The 17,253-nt window shown below is 58.7% G+C and overlaps 1 protein-coding gene across 6 annotated transcripts in view; it reads right to left on the bottom strand.

Annotated features, from left to right (window-relative positions):
* Nucleotides 1-14,865, bottom strand: part of NTNG2 (netrin G2) — a 517,246-nt gene extending 502,381 nt beyond the window's left edge. For 5 of the 6 annotated variants that reach the window (XM_069609300.1, XM_069609301.1, XM_069609302.1 and 2 more), the window contains exon 1: nt 14,025-14,865. The gene's annotated coding sequence lies outside the window, so the exon portion shown is untranslated. The remainder of the gene's footprint in view (nt 1-14,024) is intronic. The other variant, XM_069609305.1, reaches the window with a different exon arrangement.
* Between the last annotated feature and the right edge of the window lie 2,388 nt (nt 14,866-17,253).

Raw genomic sequence — 17,253 nt, 5'->3', positions numbered from 1 at the left:
CCTGCTGGGTGCTGGGCGGGGCTTCTGGCTCCACCCCTGCTGGGTGCAGGCTTGTGCAGGGCTTCTGGTTCCACTCCTGCTGGGTGCAGGCTTGGGCAGGGGTTCTGGTTCCACCCCTACTGGGAGCAGGCTTGGGCAGGGCTTCTGGCTCCACTCCTGCTGGGTGCTGGCTGGGGCTCCAGGCTCCACCCCTGCTGGGTGCAGGCTTGTGCAGGGCTTCTGGTTCCACTCCTGCTGGGTGCAGGCTTGGGCAGAGCTTCTGGCTGCACTCCTGCTGGGTGCTGGGCAGGGCATCTGGCTCCACTCCTGCTGGGCTCAGGCTTGGGCAGGGCTTCTGGCTCCACTCCTGCTGGGTGCAGGGCAGGGCTTCTGGTTCCATTCCTGCTGGGCGCAGGCTTGGGCAGGGCTTCTGGCTCCACTCCTGCTGGGGACAGGGCTTCTGGCTCCAGTCCTGCTGGGTGCAGGGCAGGGCTTCTGGCTCCACTCCTGCTGGTTGCAGGCTTGGGCAGGGCTTCTGGCTCCACTCCTGCTGGGTGTAGGGCTTGGTGAAGAGTTAGCCCACATCTTTCAAAATTAGCAAGTGCTGTTCACTTCAAAGTGGGAATGCCGCCTCGTCAATGGGCCACGTGATCCCTGATTGTTCAGGGTAGGGGAGGAGAGGACAGGCAGAGCGCGGGATTAGTAGGGGGAGGGGGAATACTTAAACAGAATGCTGCAAAGCCAGCTCAGCAGGTGAGGTGACTGTTGCTGAGATGTTATAGCAACAGCCCTTTCCTGTAAATCCTGTGCCCCCCCCCCCAATTCCTGCTGTAAAATGTTCTCTGAATTGTGTTGGTTTGATGGGGGAACTGATGTGGGAATAAAGCACCCATGGAAGCCAGAATCGTAAATGACGTCTGTGCACCATGCAAATGAATGACAATATGACGTGGCATGAAATGTATGCTTAAAATGTGTACTTTTCACACTAAGCCTTCGTGAGCATGCGCCCCACTGAGAGGTCCGGTCCCGCGGGGAGGGGGTTCATTAATTACCCACGTGTGAGCAACTCTGGAAGCACCCATTTCAGACTCTACATTTCCTGTTAGAGTGTCATGGGGAGGGGGCGTGTAAAGTGTCACAAAGACAAGATGAATCCTATCTGGGATGCTGTGGGTACCACTCCAGCAGGGATGCTGTGAGTACCACTCCAGCAGGGATGCTGTGGGTAACACTCCAGCAGGGATGCTGTGAGTACCACTCCAGCAGGGATGCTGTGAGTACCACTCCAGCAGGGATGCTGTGGGTACCACTCCAGCAGGGATGCTGTGAGTACCACTCCAGCAGGGATGCTGTGGGTACCACTCCAGCAGGGATGCTGTGAGTACCACTCCAGCAAGGATCCCGTGGGTACCACTACAGCAGCGATGCTGTGGGTACCACTCCAGCAGGGATGCTGTGAGTACCACTCCAGCACCGTTGCTGTGGGTACCACTCCAGCAGGGATGCTGTGAGTACCACTCCAGCAGGGATGCTGTGGGTACCACTCCAGCAGGGATGCTGTGAGTACCACTCCAGCAGGGATGCTGTGAGTACCACTCCAGCAGGGATGCTGTCGGTACCACTCCAGCAGGGATGCTGTCAGTACCATTCCAGTACCACTCCAGCAGGGATGCTGTGAGTACCACTCCAGCAGGGATGTTGTCGGTACCACTCCAGCAGGGATGCTGTCAGATGCTGTGAGTACCACACCAGCAGGGCTGCTGTGAGTAACACTCCAGCAGGGCTGCTGTGGGTACCACTCCAGCAGGGATGCTGTGAGTACCACTCCAGCAGGGATGCTGTGAGTACCACTCCAGCAGGGATGCTGTGGGTACCACTCCAGCACTCAAGCAGGGCTGCTGTGAGTACCACTCCAGCAGGGATGCTGTGGGTACCACTCCAGCACTCCAGCAGGGATGCTGTGAGTACCACTCCAGCAGGGATGCTGTGGGTGCCACTCCAGCAGGGATGCTGTGGGTACCACTCCAGCACTCCAGCAGCGATGCTGTGAGTACCACTTCAGCAGCGATGCTGTGAGTACCACTCCAGCAGGGATGCTGTGAGTACCACACCAGCAGGGCTGCTGTGAGTACCACTCCAGCAGGGATGCTGTGGGTACCACTCCAGCAGGGATGCTGTGAGTACCACACCAGCAGGGCTGCTGTGAGTACCACTCCAGCAGGGATGCTGTGAGTACCACTCCAGCAGGGCTGCTGTGAGTACCACTCCAGCAGGGATGCTGTGAGTACCACACCAGCAGGGCTGCTGTGAGTAACACTCCAGCAGGGATGCTGTGGGTACCACTCCAGCAGGGATGCTGTGAGTACCACTCCAGCAGGGATGCTGTGGGTACCACTCCAGCACTCAAGCAGGGATGCTGTGAGTACCACTCCAGCAGGGCTGCTGTGAGTACCACTCCAGCAGGAATGCTGTGAGTACCACTCCAGCAGGGATGCTGTGGGTACCACTCCAGCAGGGATGCTGTGGGTACCACTCAAGCACTCCAGCAGGGATGATGTGAGTACCACTCCAGCAGGGATGCTGTGGGTACCGCCCCAGCAGGGATGCTGTGGGTACCGCTCCAGCAGGGATGCTGTGGGTACCGCTCCAGTGGGGATGCTGTGGGTACCGCTCCAGCGGGGATGCTGTGAGTACCACTCCAGCGGGGCTGCTGTGAGTAACACTCCAGCGGGGATGCTGTGGGTACCACTCCAGCGGGGATGCTGTGGGTACCACTCCAGCAGGGATGCTGCGAGTTCCACCCCAGCAGGGATGCTGTGGGTACCACTCCAGCAGGGATGCTGCGAGTACCACCCCAGCAGGGATGCTGTGGGTACCACTCCAGCAGGGATGCTGTGGGTACCACTCCAGCACTCCAGCAGGGCTGCTGTGAGTACCACTCCAGCAGGGCTGCTGTGAGTACCACTCCAGCAGGGATGCTGTGGGTACCACTCCAGCAGGGATGCTGTGGGTACCACTCCAGCACTCAAGCAGGGATGCTGTGAGTACCACTCCAGCAGGGCTGCTGTGAGTACCACTCCAGCAGGGATGCTGTGGGTACCACTCCAGCACTCCAGCAGGGAAGCTGCGAGTACCACTCCAGCAGGGATGCTGTGGGTACCACTCCAGCAGGGATGCTGTGGGTACCACTCCAGCACTCCAGCAGCGATGCTGTGAGTACCACTCCAGCAGGGATGCTGTGAGTACCACACCAGCAGAGCTGCTGTGAGTAACACTCCAGCAGGGATGCTGTGGGTACCACTCCAGCACTCAAGCAGGGATGCTGTGAGTACCACTCCAGCAGGGCTGCTGTGGGTACCACTCCAGCAGGGATGCTGTGGGTACCACTCCAGCACTCCAGCAGGGATGCTGTGAGTACCACTCCAGCAGGACTGCTGTGAGTACCACTCCAGCAGGGATGCTGTGGGTACCACTCCGGCAGGGATGCTGTGAGTACCACTCCAGCAGGGATGCCATGGGTACCACTCCGGCAGGGATGCCGTGGGTACCACTCCGGCAGGGATACCGTGAGTACCACTCCGGCAGGCATCCCGTGGGTACCACTCCGGCAGGGCTGCTGTGAGTACCACTCCAGCAGGACTGCTGTGAGTACCACTCCAGCAGGGATGCTGTGGGTACCACTCCGGCAGGGATGCTGTGAGTACCACTCCAGCAGGGATGCTGTGGGTACCACTCCGGCAGGGATGCCGTGGGTACCACTCCGGCAGAGATGCTGTGAGTACCACTCCAGCAGGCATCCCGTGGGTACCACTCCGGCAGGGCTGCTGTGAGTACCACTCCAGCAACGATGCTGTGGGTACCACTCCAGCAGGGATGCTGTGGGTACCACTCCAGCAGCAATGCTGTGGGTACCCCTCCAGCAGCGATGCTGTGGGTACCACTCCAGCAGGGATGCTGTGGGTACCACTCCAGCAGCAATGCTGTGGGCACCACTCCAGAAGGGATGCTGTGTGAGTACCACTCCAGCATGGATGCTGTGTGAGTACCACTCCAGCAGGCATCCCGTGGGTACTACTCCAGCAGGGATGCTATGGGTAGCACTTCAGCAGGCATCCCGTGGGTAGCACTCCAGCAGGCACCCCTGGGTACTACTCCAGCAGGGATGCTGTGGGTACCACTCCAGCAGGGATGCTGTGGGTACCACTCCAGCAGGGATCCCATGGGTAGCACTCCAGCAGGGATCCCGTGGGTAGCACTCCAGCAGGCATCCCGTGGGTAGCACTCCAGCAGGCATCCCGTGGGTAGCACTCCAGCAGGGATGCTGTGGGTACCACTCCAGCAGGGATGCTGTGGGTACCACTCCAGCAGGGATGCTTTGAGTACCACTCCAGCAGGGATGCTGTGAGTACCACTCCAGCAGGGATGCTGTGGCTACCACTCCAGCAGCGATGCTGTGGGTACCACTCCAGCAGCGATGCTGTGGGTACCACTCCAGCAGGGATGCTGTGGGTACCACTCCAGCAGCGATGCTGTGGGTACCACTCCAGCAGGGATGCTGTGGGTACCACTCCAGCAGGGATGCTGTGGGTACCACTCCAGCACTAAAGCAGGGATGCTGTGAGTACCACTCCAGCAGGGCTGCTGTGGGTACCACTCCAGCAGGGATGCTGTGGGTACCACTCCAGCAGGGCTGCTGTGGGTACCACTCCAGCAGGGATGCTGTGGGTACCACTCCAGCACTCCAGCAGGGATGCTGTGAGTACCACTCCAGCAGGACTGCTGTGAGTACCACTCCAGCAGGGATGCTGTGGGTACCACTCCGGCAGGGATGCTGTGGGTACCACTCCGGCAGGGATGCTGTGGGTACCACTCCGGCAGGGATGCTGTGGGTACCACTCCAGCAGCAATGCTGTGGGTACCCCTCCAGCAGGCATCCCGTGGGTACCACTCTGGCAGGGCTGCTGTGAGTACCACTCCAGCAACGATGCTGTGGGTACCACTCCAGCAGGGATGCTGTGGGTACCACTCCAGCAGCAATGCTGTGGGTACCCCTCCAGCAGCGATGCTGTGGGTACCACTCCAGCAGGGATGCTGTGGGTACCACTCCAGCAGCGATGCTGTGGGTACCACTCCAGCAGGGATGCTGTGAGTACCACTCCAGCATGGATGCTGTGTGAGTACCACTCCAGCAGGCATCCCGTGGGTACTACTCCAGCAGGGATGCTATGGGTAGCACTCCAGCAGGCATCCCGTGGGTAGCACTCCAGCAGGCACCCCTGGGTACTACTCCACCAGGGATGCTGTGGGTACCACTCCAGCAGGGATGCTGTGGGTAGCACTCCAGCAGGGATCCCATGGGTAGCACTCCAGCAGGGATCCCGTGGGTAGCACTCCAGCAGGCATCCCGTGGGTAGCACTCCAGCAGGGATGCTGTGGGTACCACTCCAGCAGGGATGCTGTGGGTACCACTCCAGCACGGATGCTTTGAGTACCACTCCAGCAGGGATGCTGTGAGTACCACTCCAGCAGGGATGCTGTGGCTACCACTCCAGCAGCGATGCTGTGGGTACCACTCTGGCAGCGATGCTGTGGGTACCACTCCAGCACTAAAGCAGGGATGCTGTGAGTACCACTCCAGCAGGGCTGCTGTGGGTACCACTCCAGCAGGGATGCTGTGGGTACCACTCCAGCAGGGCTGCTGTGGGTACCACTCCAGCAGGGATGCTGTGGGTACCACTCCAGCACTCCAGCAGGGATGCTGTGAGTACCACTCCAGCAGGACTGCTGTGAGTACCACTCCAGCAGGGATGCTGTGGGTACCACTCCGGCAGGGATGCTGTGGGTACCACTCCGGCAGGGATGCTGTGGGTACCACTCCGGCAGGGATGCTGTGGGTACCACTCCAGCAGCAATGCTGTGGGTACCCCTCCAGCAGGCATCCCGTGGGTACCACTCTGGCAGGGCTGCTGTGAGTACCACTCCAGCAACGATGCTGTGGGTACCACTCCAGCAGGGATGCTGTGGGTACCACTCCAGCAGCAATGCTGTGGGTACCCCTCCAGCAGCGATGCTGTGGGTACCACTCCAGCAGGGATGCTGTGGGTACCACTCCAGCAGCGATGCTGTGGGTACCACTCCAGAAGGGATGCTGTGAGTACCACTCCAGCATGGATGCTGTGTGAGTACCACTCCAGCAGGCATCCCGTGGGTACTACTCCAGCAGGGATGCTATGGGTAGCACTCCAGCAGGCATCCCGTGGGTAGCACTCCAGCAGGCACCCCTGGGTACTACTCCACCAGGGATGCTGTGGGTACCACTCCAGCAGGGATGCTGTGGGTAGCACTCCAGCAGGGATCCCATGGGTAGCACTCCAGCAGGGATCCCGTGGGTAGCACTCCAGCAGGCATCCCGTGGGTAGCACTCCAGCAGGGATGCTGTGGGTACCACTCCAGCAGGGATGCTGTGGGTACCACTCCAGCACGGATGCTTTGAGTACCACTCCAGCAGGGATGCTGTGAGTACCACTCCAGCAGGGATGCTGTGGCTACCACTCCAGCAGCGATGCTGTGGGTACCACTCTGGCAGCGATGCTGTGGGTACCACTCCAGCAGGGATGCTGTGGGTACCACTCCAGCAGGCATCCCGTGGGTACCACTCCGGCAGGGCTGCTGTGAGTACCACTCCGGCAGGGGTGCTGTGGGTACCACTCCAGCAGGGATGCTGTGGGTACCACTCCAGCAGGGATGCTGTGAGTACCACTCCAGCAAGGATCCCGTGGGTACCACTCCAGCAGGGCTGCTGTGAGTACCACTCCAGCAGGGATGCTGTGAGTACCACTCCAGCAGGGATGCTGTGAGTACCACTCCAGCAGTGATGCTGTGGGTACCACTCCAGCAGGGATGCTGTGAGTACCACTCCAGCAGGGATGCTGTGAGTACCACTCCAGCACCGTTGCTGTGGGTACCACTCCAGCAGGGATATCGTGGGTACCACTCTGGCAGGGATCCCGTGGGTACCACTCCGGCAGGGCTGCTGTGGATACAACTTCACCAGGGATGCTCCTGTTGCCACTGTGACAGGGATCCTGTGGGTACCCCTCCAGCAGGGATGCTGTGGGTACCACTCCAGCAGCAATGCTGTGGGTACCACTCCGGCAGGGATCCCCTGGGTAGCACTCCAGCAGGCACCCCTGGGTACTACTCCACCAGGGATGCTGTGGGTACCACTCCAGCAGGGATGCTGTGGGTAGCACTCCAGCAGGGATCCCATGGGTAGCACTCCAGCAGGGATCCCGTGGGTAGCACTCCAGCAGGCATCCCGTGGGTAGCACTCCAGCAGGGATGCTGTGGGTACCACTCCAGCAGGGATGCTGTGGGTACCACTCCAGCACGGATGCTTTGAGTACCACTCCAGCAGGGATGCTTTGAGTACCACTCCAGCAGGGATGCTGTGAGTACCACTCCAGCAGGGATGCTGTGGGTACCACTCCGGCAGCGATGCTGTGGGTACCACTCCGGCAGCAATGCTGTGGGTACCACTCCAGCAGGGATGCTGTGGGTACCACTCCAGCAGGCATCCCGTGGGTACCACTCCGGCAGGGCTGCTGTGAGTACCACTCCGGCAGGGGTGCTGTGGGTACCACTCCAGCAGGGATGCTGTGGGTACCACTCCAGCAGGGATGCTGTGAGTACCACTCCAGCAAGGATCCCGTGGGTACCACTCCAGCAGGGCTGCTGTGAGTACCACTCCAGCAGGGATGCTGTGAGTACCACTCCAGCAGCGATGCTGTGGGTACCACTCCAGCAGGGATGCTGTGAGTACCACTCCAGCAGGGATGCTGTGAGTACCACTCCAGCACCGCTGCTGTGGGTACCACTCCAGCAGGGATATCGTGGGTACCACTCTGGCAGGGATCCCATGGGTACCACTCCGGCAGGGCTGCTGTGGATACAACTTCACCAGGGATGCTCCTGTTGCCACTGTGACAGGGATCCTGTGGGTACCCCTCCAGCAGGGATGCTGTGGGTACCACTCCAGCAGCAATGCTGCGGGTACCACTCCGGCAGGGATCCCCTGGGTACCACTCCAGCAGGGATCCCGTGGGTACCACTCAAGCAGGGATCTCGTGGGTACCACTCCAGCAGGAATCCTGTCGGTACCACTCCGTCAGGGATGCTGTGGGTATCCCTCCAGCAGGGATGGTGTGGGTACCACTCTGGCGGGGATGCTGTGGGTTAGAAATGTTGTGGGTACCACTCCGGCAGGGATGCTGTGAGGCAGAAATGCTGTGGGCGTCCACTCCGGCAGAGATGCTGTGAGGCCGGGATGCTCTGGGTAGCACTCTGACAGGGATGCTGTGGGTACCACTCTGGCAGGGATGCTGTGGGTGCCACCCGGAAGGGTTGCTCCTGTTGCCACTCTGGCAGGGATGCTGTGAGGCAGGGATGCTGTGGATAGCACTCCGGCAGGGATGCTGGGAGGCAGGGACGCTGGGAGGCAGGGATGCTGTGGGTAGCACTCTGGCAGGGATGCTGTGAGGTAGGGATGCTGGGAGGCAGGGATGCTGTGAGTACTACTCTGGCAGGGATGTTGGGGGGCAGGGATGCTGTGAGTACCACTCCGGCAAGGATGCTGTGAGTACCACTCCGACCGGGATGCTGTGAGGCAGGGATGCTGGGGGGCATGGATGCTGTGAAGCAGGGATGCTGTGAGTACCTCTCCAGCAGGGATGCTGGGGGGAAGGGATGCTGTGAGGCAGGGATGCTGTGAGTACCACTCCGGCCGGGATGCTGGGAGGCAGGGATGCTGTGAGGCAGGGATACTGTGAGTACCACTCCGGCAGGGATGTTGTGAGGCAGGGATGCTGTGAGTACCAATCCGGCAGGGATGCTGTGAGGCAGGGATGCTGGGGGGCAGGGATGCGGTGAGTACCACTGCGGCAGGGATGCTATGAGTACCACTCCGGTAGGGATGCTGGGAGGCAAGGATGCTGTGGGTAGCACTCCAGCTGGGATGATGTGAGGCAGGGATGCTGGGAGGCAGGGAAGCTGTGGGTACCACTCCAGCAGGGATGCTGTGAGGCAGGGATGCTGGGTGGCAGGGATGCTGTGGGTAGCACTCCGGCAGGGATGCTGGGGGGCAGGGATGCTGTGAGGCAGGGATGCTGTGGGTAGCACTCCGGCAGGGATGCTGTGAGGCAGGAATGCTTGGAGGCAGGGATGCTGGGGAGCAGGGATGCTGGCGGCAGGGATGCTGTGGGTAGCACTCCGACAGGGATGCTATGAGGCAGGGATGCTGGGGGGCAGTGATGCTGTGAGGCAGGGATGCTGTGGGTAGCACTCCGGCAGGGATGCTGTGAGGCAGGGATGCTGGGGGGCAGGGATGCTATGGGTAGCACTCCGGCAGGGATGCTGTGAGGCAGGAATGCTTGGAGGCAGGGATGCTGTGGGTACCACTCCAGCAGGGATGCTGTGAGGCAGGGATGCTGTGAGGCAGGGATGCTGTGGGTAGCACTCCGGCAGGGATGCTGTGAGGCAGGAATGCTTGGAGGCAGGGATGCTGGGGGGCAGGGACGCTGTGAGGCAGGGATGCTGTGGGTAGCACTCAGGCAGGGATGCTGTGAGGCAGGAATGCTTGGAGGCAGGGATGCTGGGGGCAGGGATGCTGTCGGTAGCACTCCGGCAGGGATGCTATGAGGGAGGGATGCTGGGGGGCAGGGATGCTGTGAGGCAGGGATGCTGTGGGTAGCACTCCGGCAGGGATGCTATGAGGCAGGGATGCTGGGGGGCAGGGATGCTGGGAGGCAGGGATGCTATGGGTAGCACTCCGACACGGATGCTGAGAGGCAGGGACGCTGGGGGCAGGGATGCTGTGAGGCAGGGATGCTTTGGGTAGCACTCTGGCAGGGATGCTCTGAGGCAGGGATGCTTGGATGCTGTGGGCGATGGAAGGGCGGCGTGCTCCAGATGACTGGAAGGGCTTGCGGCCTAGGGGCGATGCAGCAGAGTTCGGGCCTCCCTAATGCTTCTGCGGTTACCGGCAAAGTGCTGCTTTCCGTGTGTCCCTTTTGCTGGGTTTCCTCTCTCCCGCCCCTCCCATGGGACTCTGCGCTAAAAGCACTTCCAGGGACTAATGGGGAGCAGCAGGAAGGCCCGGGCTGCTTGTGAGGGGTTAAGTGGGGAAGGGCGTGGGGGGCTTCTGGAGGGGATGGAAACTTCGGCACGGATGGATGGAAAGATGCCGTAGACAGACATCACTGTATGCTGTCACCCCTTGTTCTGGGCGCACCCCGACCCCACCTTGGCGGTGTTTATGGAACTCTTGGATGTCAATGCCCTGCTCGCATCTGCCCGCTCTCGGAGCGAGTCTTGGAGTGCGCAAAGTCCCCGCTCTACAGTGCGTATAAGAGGGCGGTAATTACACGCCTCCGTGCGCCTGCTCTCTTCTACCGTCTTTGAATCCCGCGGGCATTTGCGTTTATTTCTATTAATCTGTATTTCCAATTGTTTGGCCACTTGATTGGAAACTTCGCCCAGAAGTGCCGCACGGCTCAGGCGAGAATTATTTATTTAGGGTAAGCACACTTCATAGACGAGTACGCATATCACGAGTACGCATATCACGAGTACGCATATCACACATTGCAAAATAATAATTTGCAGCAAAAATCGGTTTCTCATTTTAAAGGAGTTTCAATAAATGTATAGACTGGCCGACTACTCCTCTTACCAGAGACCGCCCATACCGCAAGTAGGGTGATAGTAGTTGCCATATGCAGCGTGATAGTAGAGTAGACACCGAATGTGATAACGGCGACTGCAAGTAGAGTGATAATAAAGACCAGATGTAGGGTGATAACAGAGATGGTAAGTATTGTGGTAGTAGAGACTGCATTCAGGGTGATAGTGGAGACTGCATGCATGGTGATAGTGGAGAGACTGCGTGCACGGGGATAGTGGAGAGACTGCGTGCACGGGGATAGTGGAGAGACTGCGTGCACGGGGATAGTGGAGACTGCGTGCACGGTGATAGTGGAGACTGCATGCATAGTGATAGTGGAGACTGCGTGCACGGGGATAGTGGAGACTGCGTGCACGGTGATAGTGGAGACCGCATGCATGGTGACAGTGGAGACTGCATGCAGGGTGATGGTGGAGACTGCGTGCACAGGGATAATGGAGACTGCGTGCACGGTGATGGTTGAGACTGCATGCACGGGGATAGTAGAGACTGCGTGCACGATGATAGTGGAGACTGCGTGCACGGTGATAGTGGAGACTGCATGCACAGTGATAGTGGAGACTGCGTGCACGGTGATAGTGGAGACTGCGTGCACGGTGATAGTGGAGACTGCGTGCAGGGTGATGGTGGAGACTGCGTCCACGGGGACAGTGGAGACTGCGTGCTCGGTGATGGTGGAGACTGCGTGCACGGGGATAGTGGAGACTGCATGCACAGTGGTAGTGGCTGGAGACTGCATGCATGGTGATAGTGGAGACCGCATGCACGGGGATAGTAGAGACTGCGTGCACGGTGATAGTGGAGACTGCGTGCACGGGGATAGTGGAGACCGCGTGCACGGTGATAGTGGAGACCGCGTGCACGGGGATAGTGGAGACTGCGTGCACGGTGATAGTGGAGACCGCATGCACGGTGACAGTGGAGACCGCATGCACGGTGACAGTGGAGACCGCATGCACGGTGACAGTGGAGACTGCGTGCACAGGGATAGTGGAGACTGCGTGCACGGTGATAGTGGAGACCGCATGCACGGTGACAGTGGAGACCGCATGCACGGTGATAGTGGAGACCGCATGCACGGTGACAGTGGAGACCGCATGCACGGTGACAGTGGAGACCGCATGCACGGTGATAGTGGAGACCGCATGCACGGTGACAGTGGAGACCGCATGCACGGTGACAGTGGAGACTGCGTGCACAGGGATAGTGGAGACTGCGTGCACAGTGATGGTTGAGACTGCATGCACGGGGATAGTAGAGACTGCGTGCACGGTGATAGTGGAGACCGCGTGCCCGTAAGTAGCACAATCTCTTTGCGCTCCACCTTTACATACCTACCTACCATGATGCTAATAGTGGGGGCAAGCGGGGCGCTGTAGGGGTCATGAATTGGTAGATAAAAAAGGGGATGGTAGAAAAGAGGGGGAACATACAGAAACATGGTGTCCGATATCTAGGTGTTGCCCCCTTCCTGCCCACTTCCTGGGTGAGCCTGTGCATTTAATTGGCGCTCTCCTAAACAAAAGGACTCCTGAGGTGTGTAAAGGCCTCCATTTTATCACTTTTAACGCAGGAGAGACACTCCCTACAAGGTATTCACAGGTGTCCCCAATTCCCTCCTGCCATAAACGCTCCACCCCTGCCGCCCTGCCCTCGGCCGGGGATAGTGATGCCAGCAGCGATTGTGCGGCGCTGCCAGCTCCGCCAGGAGACTTCCTGGGACTCAGATCTGCTCGGGCGGCAGATGCGCGCGTATGACGAAGACTCCCAGCACAGCGCTTCGGCGAAAGGTCCACGGCTGTGGTCTGTGGGCCTATGTCTAACCCCCCGTCCCTCAACCCCCATCTAAGATGACGCCAAGTCTGATGAAAGAGGTGGGGGTCCTCCGCAGTCGCGGGGCATGTGACTGCACCCATATAACGGCGCGCGAGTGAAGTGTCCCGGGTGGCACAAGTGCTTGGGCGGTGGGCTGGGCACAGCAGACGGGGAGGCGCGCGGGGCAGCTCCAGACACTGGAGAGCCTTTTTATCAGCGCTCTGAAAGAGCAGCTCTCGCCCCCATCTGCCAGGAGAGCGCTACCAGCGGCTTCCAATCCACGAGCGAGCGCCCTTCAAATATCAAGCCTCGTTCGGCAGACTTGAGCAGAAGAGGGGGGTGCCACTCCCCCCCCTCCCCCCCACCTCCCCCTTACACGTGCTAAGATGCTGTAATTTTAACAAATAAGGATGGGTGATTATACAGAATAACACGCCTGGTTGTTATAATTAGGTGGCCCTGGAAGGGGCGGCTGGTGGCGGGGTGTTCTTGGTGAGGGAGACAGTCCGGGCAGAATTTGGAGAGCGTCGGGGGTGAGGAGGGGGGGGGGGGGCAGAACCTGGCAATGAACGAGCACCCAGAGGTAAGCTTCTGATAAGGAAGGGGTGCACAGAAAGATCCTTGAGTGATGGCAGGAAGGTATTCGAAAGGTGGAGCCCCCAGACTCTCCTAGAAGTGACCCCACAAGACCGCGCCCGGGAAGGCGAGCGCTTCCCCGCCCCCTCATATAAGGTGTGGAAAGAAGGGACCCCCGCCCAGGGGCTCCTGCAGCGTAAACCCGCCAGGGAGACTTTACAATTGGGTCAGGCTCGCCCTTCTGGATCTGCAAGGGGGGCGAGAAGAGCCCCTGGGGGGCAGGTTCCTAGAGATGGGGGCATCTAAGGCCGGAATAGAGTGGGGTCTGTTCCCCACCCAGCCGGGCCTAGAGTGGGGTACAGCCCTCAAGAAAAGTCCGAAAAAGTGGGCAGACTCCCTCCACCCGGTAGGGTCAGATAGAGGGGGCGCTACGCCCGATGGAGGACAGCTAGGGTCCCAAAGCGGGGCATGCCCCTCCCCAAAACCTTAGAGTGTACCCGGACTTCGGAGCGAACCGAAATGACTCAGTAATGAAATAACATGGAGAGGGAGAAGGCAAGAAACTTTCCAATCAACAGGAAATGACACCTTGTCGTGTCCCGAGGGCGATTATAACACCTGGTTATAGTATTAGCCATAATACCAGAGTTGCTTCAATCGTTATAATTACCAACAGCTTCTGAATTCAGAGCTGGTGCGGTCTGTGTTGCCTAGATGGGGGCAGGAGGGTAGGGGGCATGCTACCGCCCCCCTCTCCCGGATAATCCCATTCCTGCACACCAGCTCCCTGCATACATGTCCATGTGCACATACCCACATACCTACATGTTATACACACACACACCCTGGGTTATTCCCCGGCACCCCGCCTCTCCAACCCCCGCCCCTCCCCCCCCCACCACCTCCTTACCCCGTCGGCGGTCAGACGCTCCGGCCGCCAGTGCGGGTCATTCCCGGCGCTGCTGGACGCGGGTCCTCAACTCCTGTGACCCCCGGGCTGTGCCGCGAGAAGAAGCCGGTGTGTCCCAGAAGTTGAAAAGATGCAGGACGTGCATGGGGGCCTCCGCCGACCCCCACTTCCAGGGCGCACGCCGGTAGAGTTTCCCCTCACAGGAGACTGAACTTTGATGGGCCGGGTGGTCCCCTTCCAGCGCCCTTCCTCCTTGTGCGGGCCCCCCCCCCCCAGTCCTCTCGGGGTGCTGGTCCAAACAGTGTCCTCGAGGGGCGGCGTCAACCCCGCAGTCTCCTCGTGGGGGGCCACACCCCGGTGTCCTTCCGGAGCGATGCCTGTCAGTGTCCGGTCAGGGGACGGTCCAGTCGGTCTCCCTGTGGCGGTACCCCTGGACCTCTTTGGGGTGAACACCAGGTCTTCTATTGAGGCGAGGCTGACAGGTATCCTATTGGGGACTGCCCCCTGTGCTGTGGCCCCTTGGGGTAGGGTGCCGAAGCTCCCCGAGGCTCCAGGCAGTTCCAGCAAGTCGTGGCGAGGTCTCGGGGTCCCAGCAGCCCCCCGCTACTGGCAGTATGTCCTCGGGGTTCCAGCAGGGCTCACGGAGGTCCCCTGCTGCTCACTCAGCTGCTTCCCAGGGAGCAGTGTATGTCCCCCCACTTGCTTGCGTACCTCCCCAGCTCCGGACTGCGCCCAAATCCGCGAGCCTTCACTTTCAATCAGCGTCCGGCTCTTATCTCAGCCCTGATCCGGGTGCGTAACTTCCTCCCAGCCCAGTACACCATCGCACCGAGCGCAGCGTGCTCTTAAAGGGGCAGGGAGGGAGGGCGGGGGGCGGGGAGAGGAGGGAGGGAGCCAGGAGGGCGAGGAGAGAAGTGCTGGCAAGGAGGAGTGCACGGGGAAAGGAAAAGCTAGGGAGATGCGCAGGCAGGAGCCCCCGAGGAAGAGGGGGGATGAGAAGTGTCAAGGAGGAAGGGTGGATGCCTGGTACGGAGGGTAGGTGTTGGAGGGCAAGAGATGATAGTGTATGAGGTAATAGAAAAGAAGGAAAAAAGAAGGAAGGAAGAAAGTAAGAAGGCAAGAAAGTAATGCGGTAAGACAGCAAGAAAGAATGACGGTAAAAAAAGAAACACAGAGGGAGGGAAAGAAAGAAGGAAACAAGGGAGGAAAGGAAGCAGAGGGGGAAGGGGATATGGCATGAAAGCAAGAAAAAAGCAAGAAAGAAAATAGAAAGGGAAAGAGAGATAGAAAGAAAGAATGGAGGGATTGAAGAGGAAATGAAAGAAAGAAAAAGCAAGAAAGAAAAAAGAAAGAAAGGAAGAAATGAATGTAGGAAAGGAATAAGGAAAGAATGCAGGAAGGAATGTAAGAGAAAGGAAGAAGAAAGGGAAAAAAGAAAGAAAGAAGAAAGAAAAAAGAAAAGAAGGAAGGAAGGAAGGAAGGAATGTAAGAGAAAGGAAGAAGAAAGGGAAAAGAAAAGAAGGAAGGAAGGAAGGAAAGAAGGAAGGAAGGAAGGAAGGAGGAAGGAAGGAAGGAGGAAGGAAGGAAGGAAGGAGGAAGGAAGGAGAGAGAGAAGAGGGAATGAAAGAAAGAAAAAGCAAGAAAGAAAACAGAAAAAAGAAAGAAAGAAAGAAAGAAGGCAGGAAGAGGGAAGGAAAGAAACGGAAAGAAAGAAACGGAAAGAAAGAAAGAAAGAAAGAAAGAAAGAAAGAAAGAAAGAAAGAAAGAAAGAAAGAAAGAAAGAAGGAAAATAAGAGTAGAGGGTTGCACTAAGAACTAGAAAATGGAGCAGTACGTGTGACGGGGAAGGAGAAGGTGAGGGTGTGAAGGAGGAAAGAAAGGAGATGAGGAAGAAGGAAAGCGTAATGCAGTGACTGACTGTGAGAGGAGTCGGAGAGTGAGACAGGGAGCGAGGAAGAGAGAGAGAGAGAGAGACGGGTCAGGAGGAAGAAGCGGGGGTAGTGAGAAGTTGGAGGGACGTGGAGAACGCGGTGAGGGGTCGGAGGGGGGTGGCAGGGAGGAAAGGGCGTGAAGAAACAGGAACAGATCGGAAGAGAAAAGGGGGATGGGGAAATCGGTAGGTGGGAAGAGTGGCAGCTGGAATAAGTTGGGGAAAGAAGGGGAACGGCAGAAGAATAAGAGAGGAGACAGGGAGGGAGAGGGGAGACAGGAAGGGAGGGAGAGGGGAGACTGGAAGGGAGGGAGGAGTAAGGGACAGCTTTGGGGCGTGGCGGGTGGGACATCAGGTCAAGAAGTGTGGCAATGGGAGGTGGGGGAGAAGAACTTTGAGGTGGGTGAGTGGGAAGAAATGGAAGCAGGTGGCACAGGGAGGTGGGAGGCGAGGTCCCGTGCACCGCAGGATTAGCGCAGCTTTCAGCACCTCCGGGTGGACAGCTCCCCTCACAGGGCTCGCCGCCCTGCCTCCAGTAACCCTCTACAACCCGCCTCTCTGATTCCACACTCCTCAAATCCACGCATCTGCACGCCACACCCCTCAAATCCACACAACTGCATGCCACACCCCTCAGATCCACACATCTGCAGGCCACGCCCCTCAAATCTACACATCTGCACCCCTCACATCCACACAACTGCATGCCACATCCCTCAAATCCACACATCTGCAGGTCACGCCCCTCAAATCTACACATCTGCACCCCACACCCTGTCCCACACCTTTCCTTTGCACGCCCGTGTATTCCCCTCTGCTGCACACGCCACCGCCCCACACTCATTATACGAACACATCTGCATGCCACACCCAATCCACCCCTTTACATGCTACATATTATTCACACTCCTACAACCAGTGTATGGCACTCAATGCCATGTGCCACGCCCCTTTATTCCTGGTACCCCTACTTCACACACTCCCTGTTCACCATTCCCCCTTCCACACACACCTGCATCTCTTTATTCCACATGCCCTAGACCCCAGCAGCCCCCTATTCCACACACGTCTTTGTTTCACACAACCTTCTAACTCTCTCGCTCTCCCCCTCTCTGCCTGCCACTCTCTATCTTTCTATCTCTCGCTCTCTATCCCCTCCCTCGCCCTCTCTTTCTCCCTCTCTGTTTTTCACCCTCACCCTCTTTCTCCGTCTCCCTCTCTCTCACTCCCTCTCTCTCACTCTCTCTGCCTCTTTCGCTCTCTCTCTCTCTTTCTAACTTTCTCGCTCTCTCTCGCCCC

This window comes from Ambystoma mexicanum, chromosome 8 (genome assembly GCF_040938575.1).
Source record: "Ambystoma mexicanum isolate Mex_15411 chromosome 8, UKY_AmexF1_1, whole genome shotgun sequence".
In the NCBI taxonomy this organism is placed as follows: Eukaryota; Metazoa; Chordata; class Amphibia; order Caudata; family Ambystomatidae; genus Ambystoma; species Ambystoma mexicanum.
The sequence above is the reverse complement of the archived record's forward strand: the minus strand, read 5'-3'. Positions and strand labels throughout refer to the sequence as shown.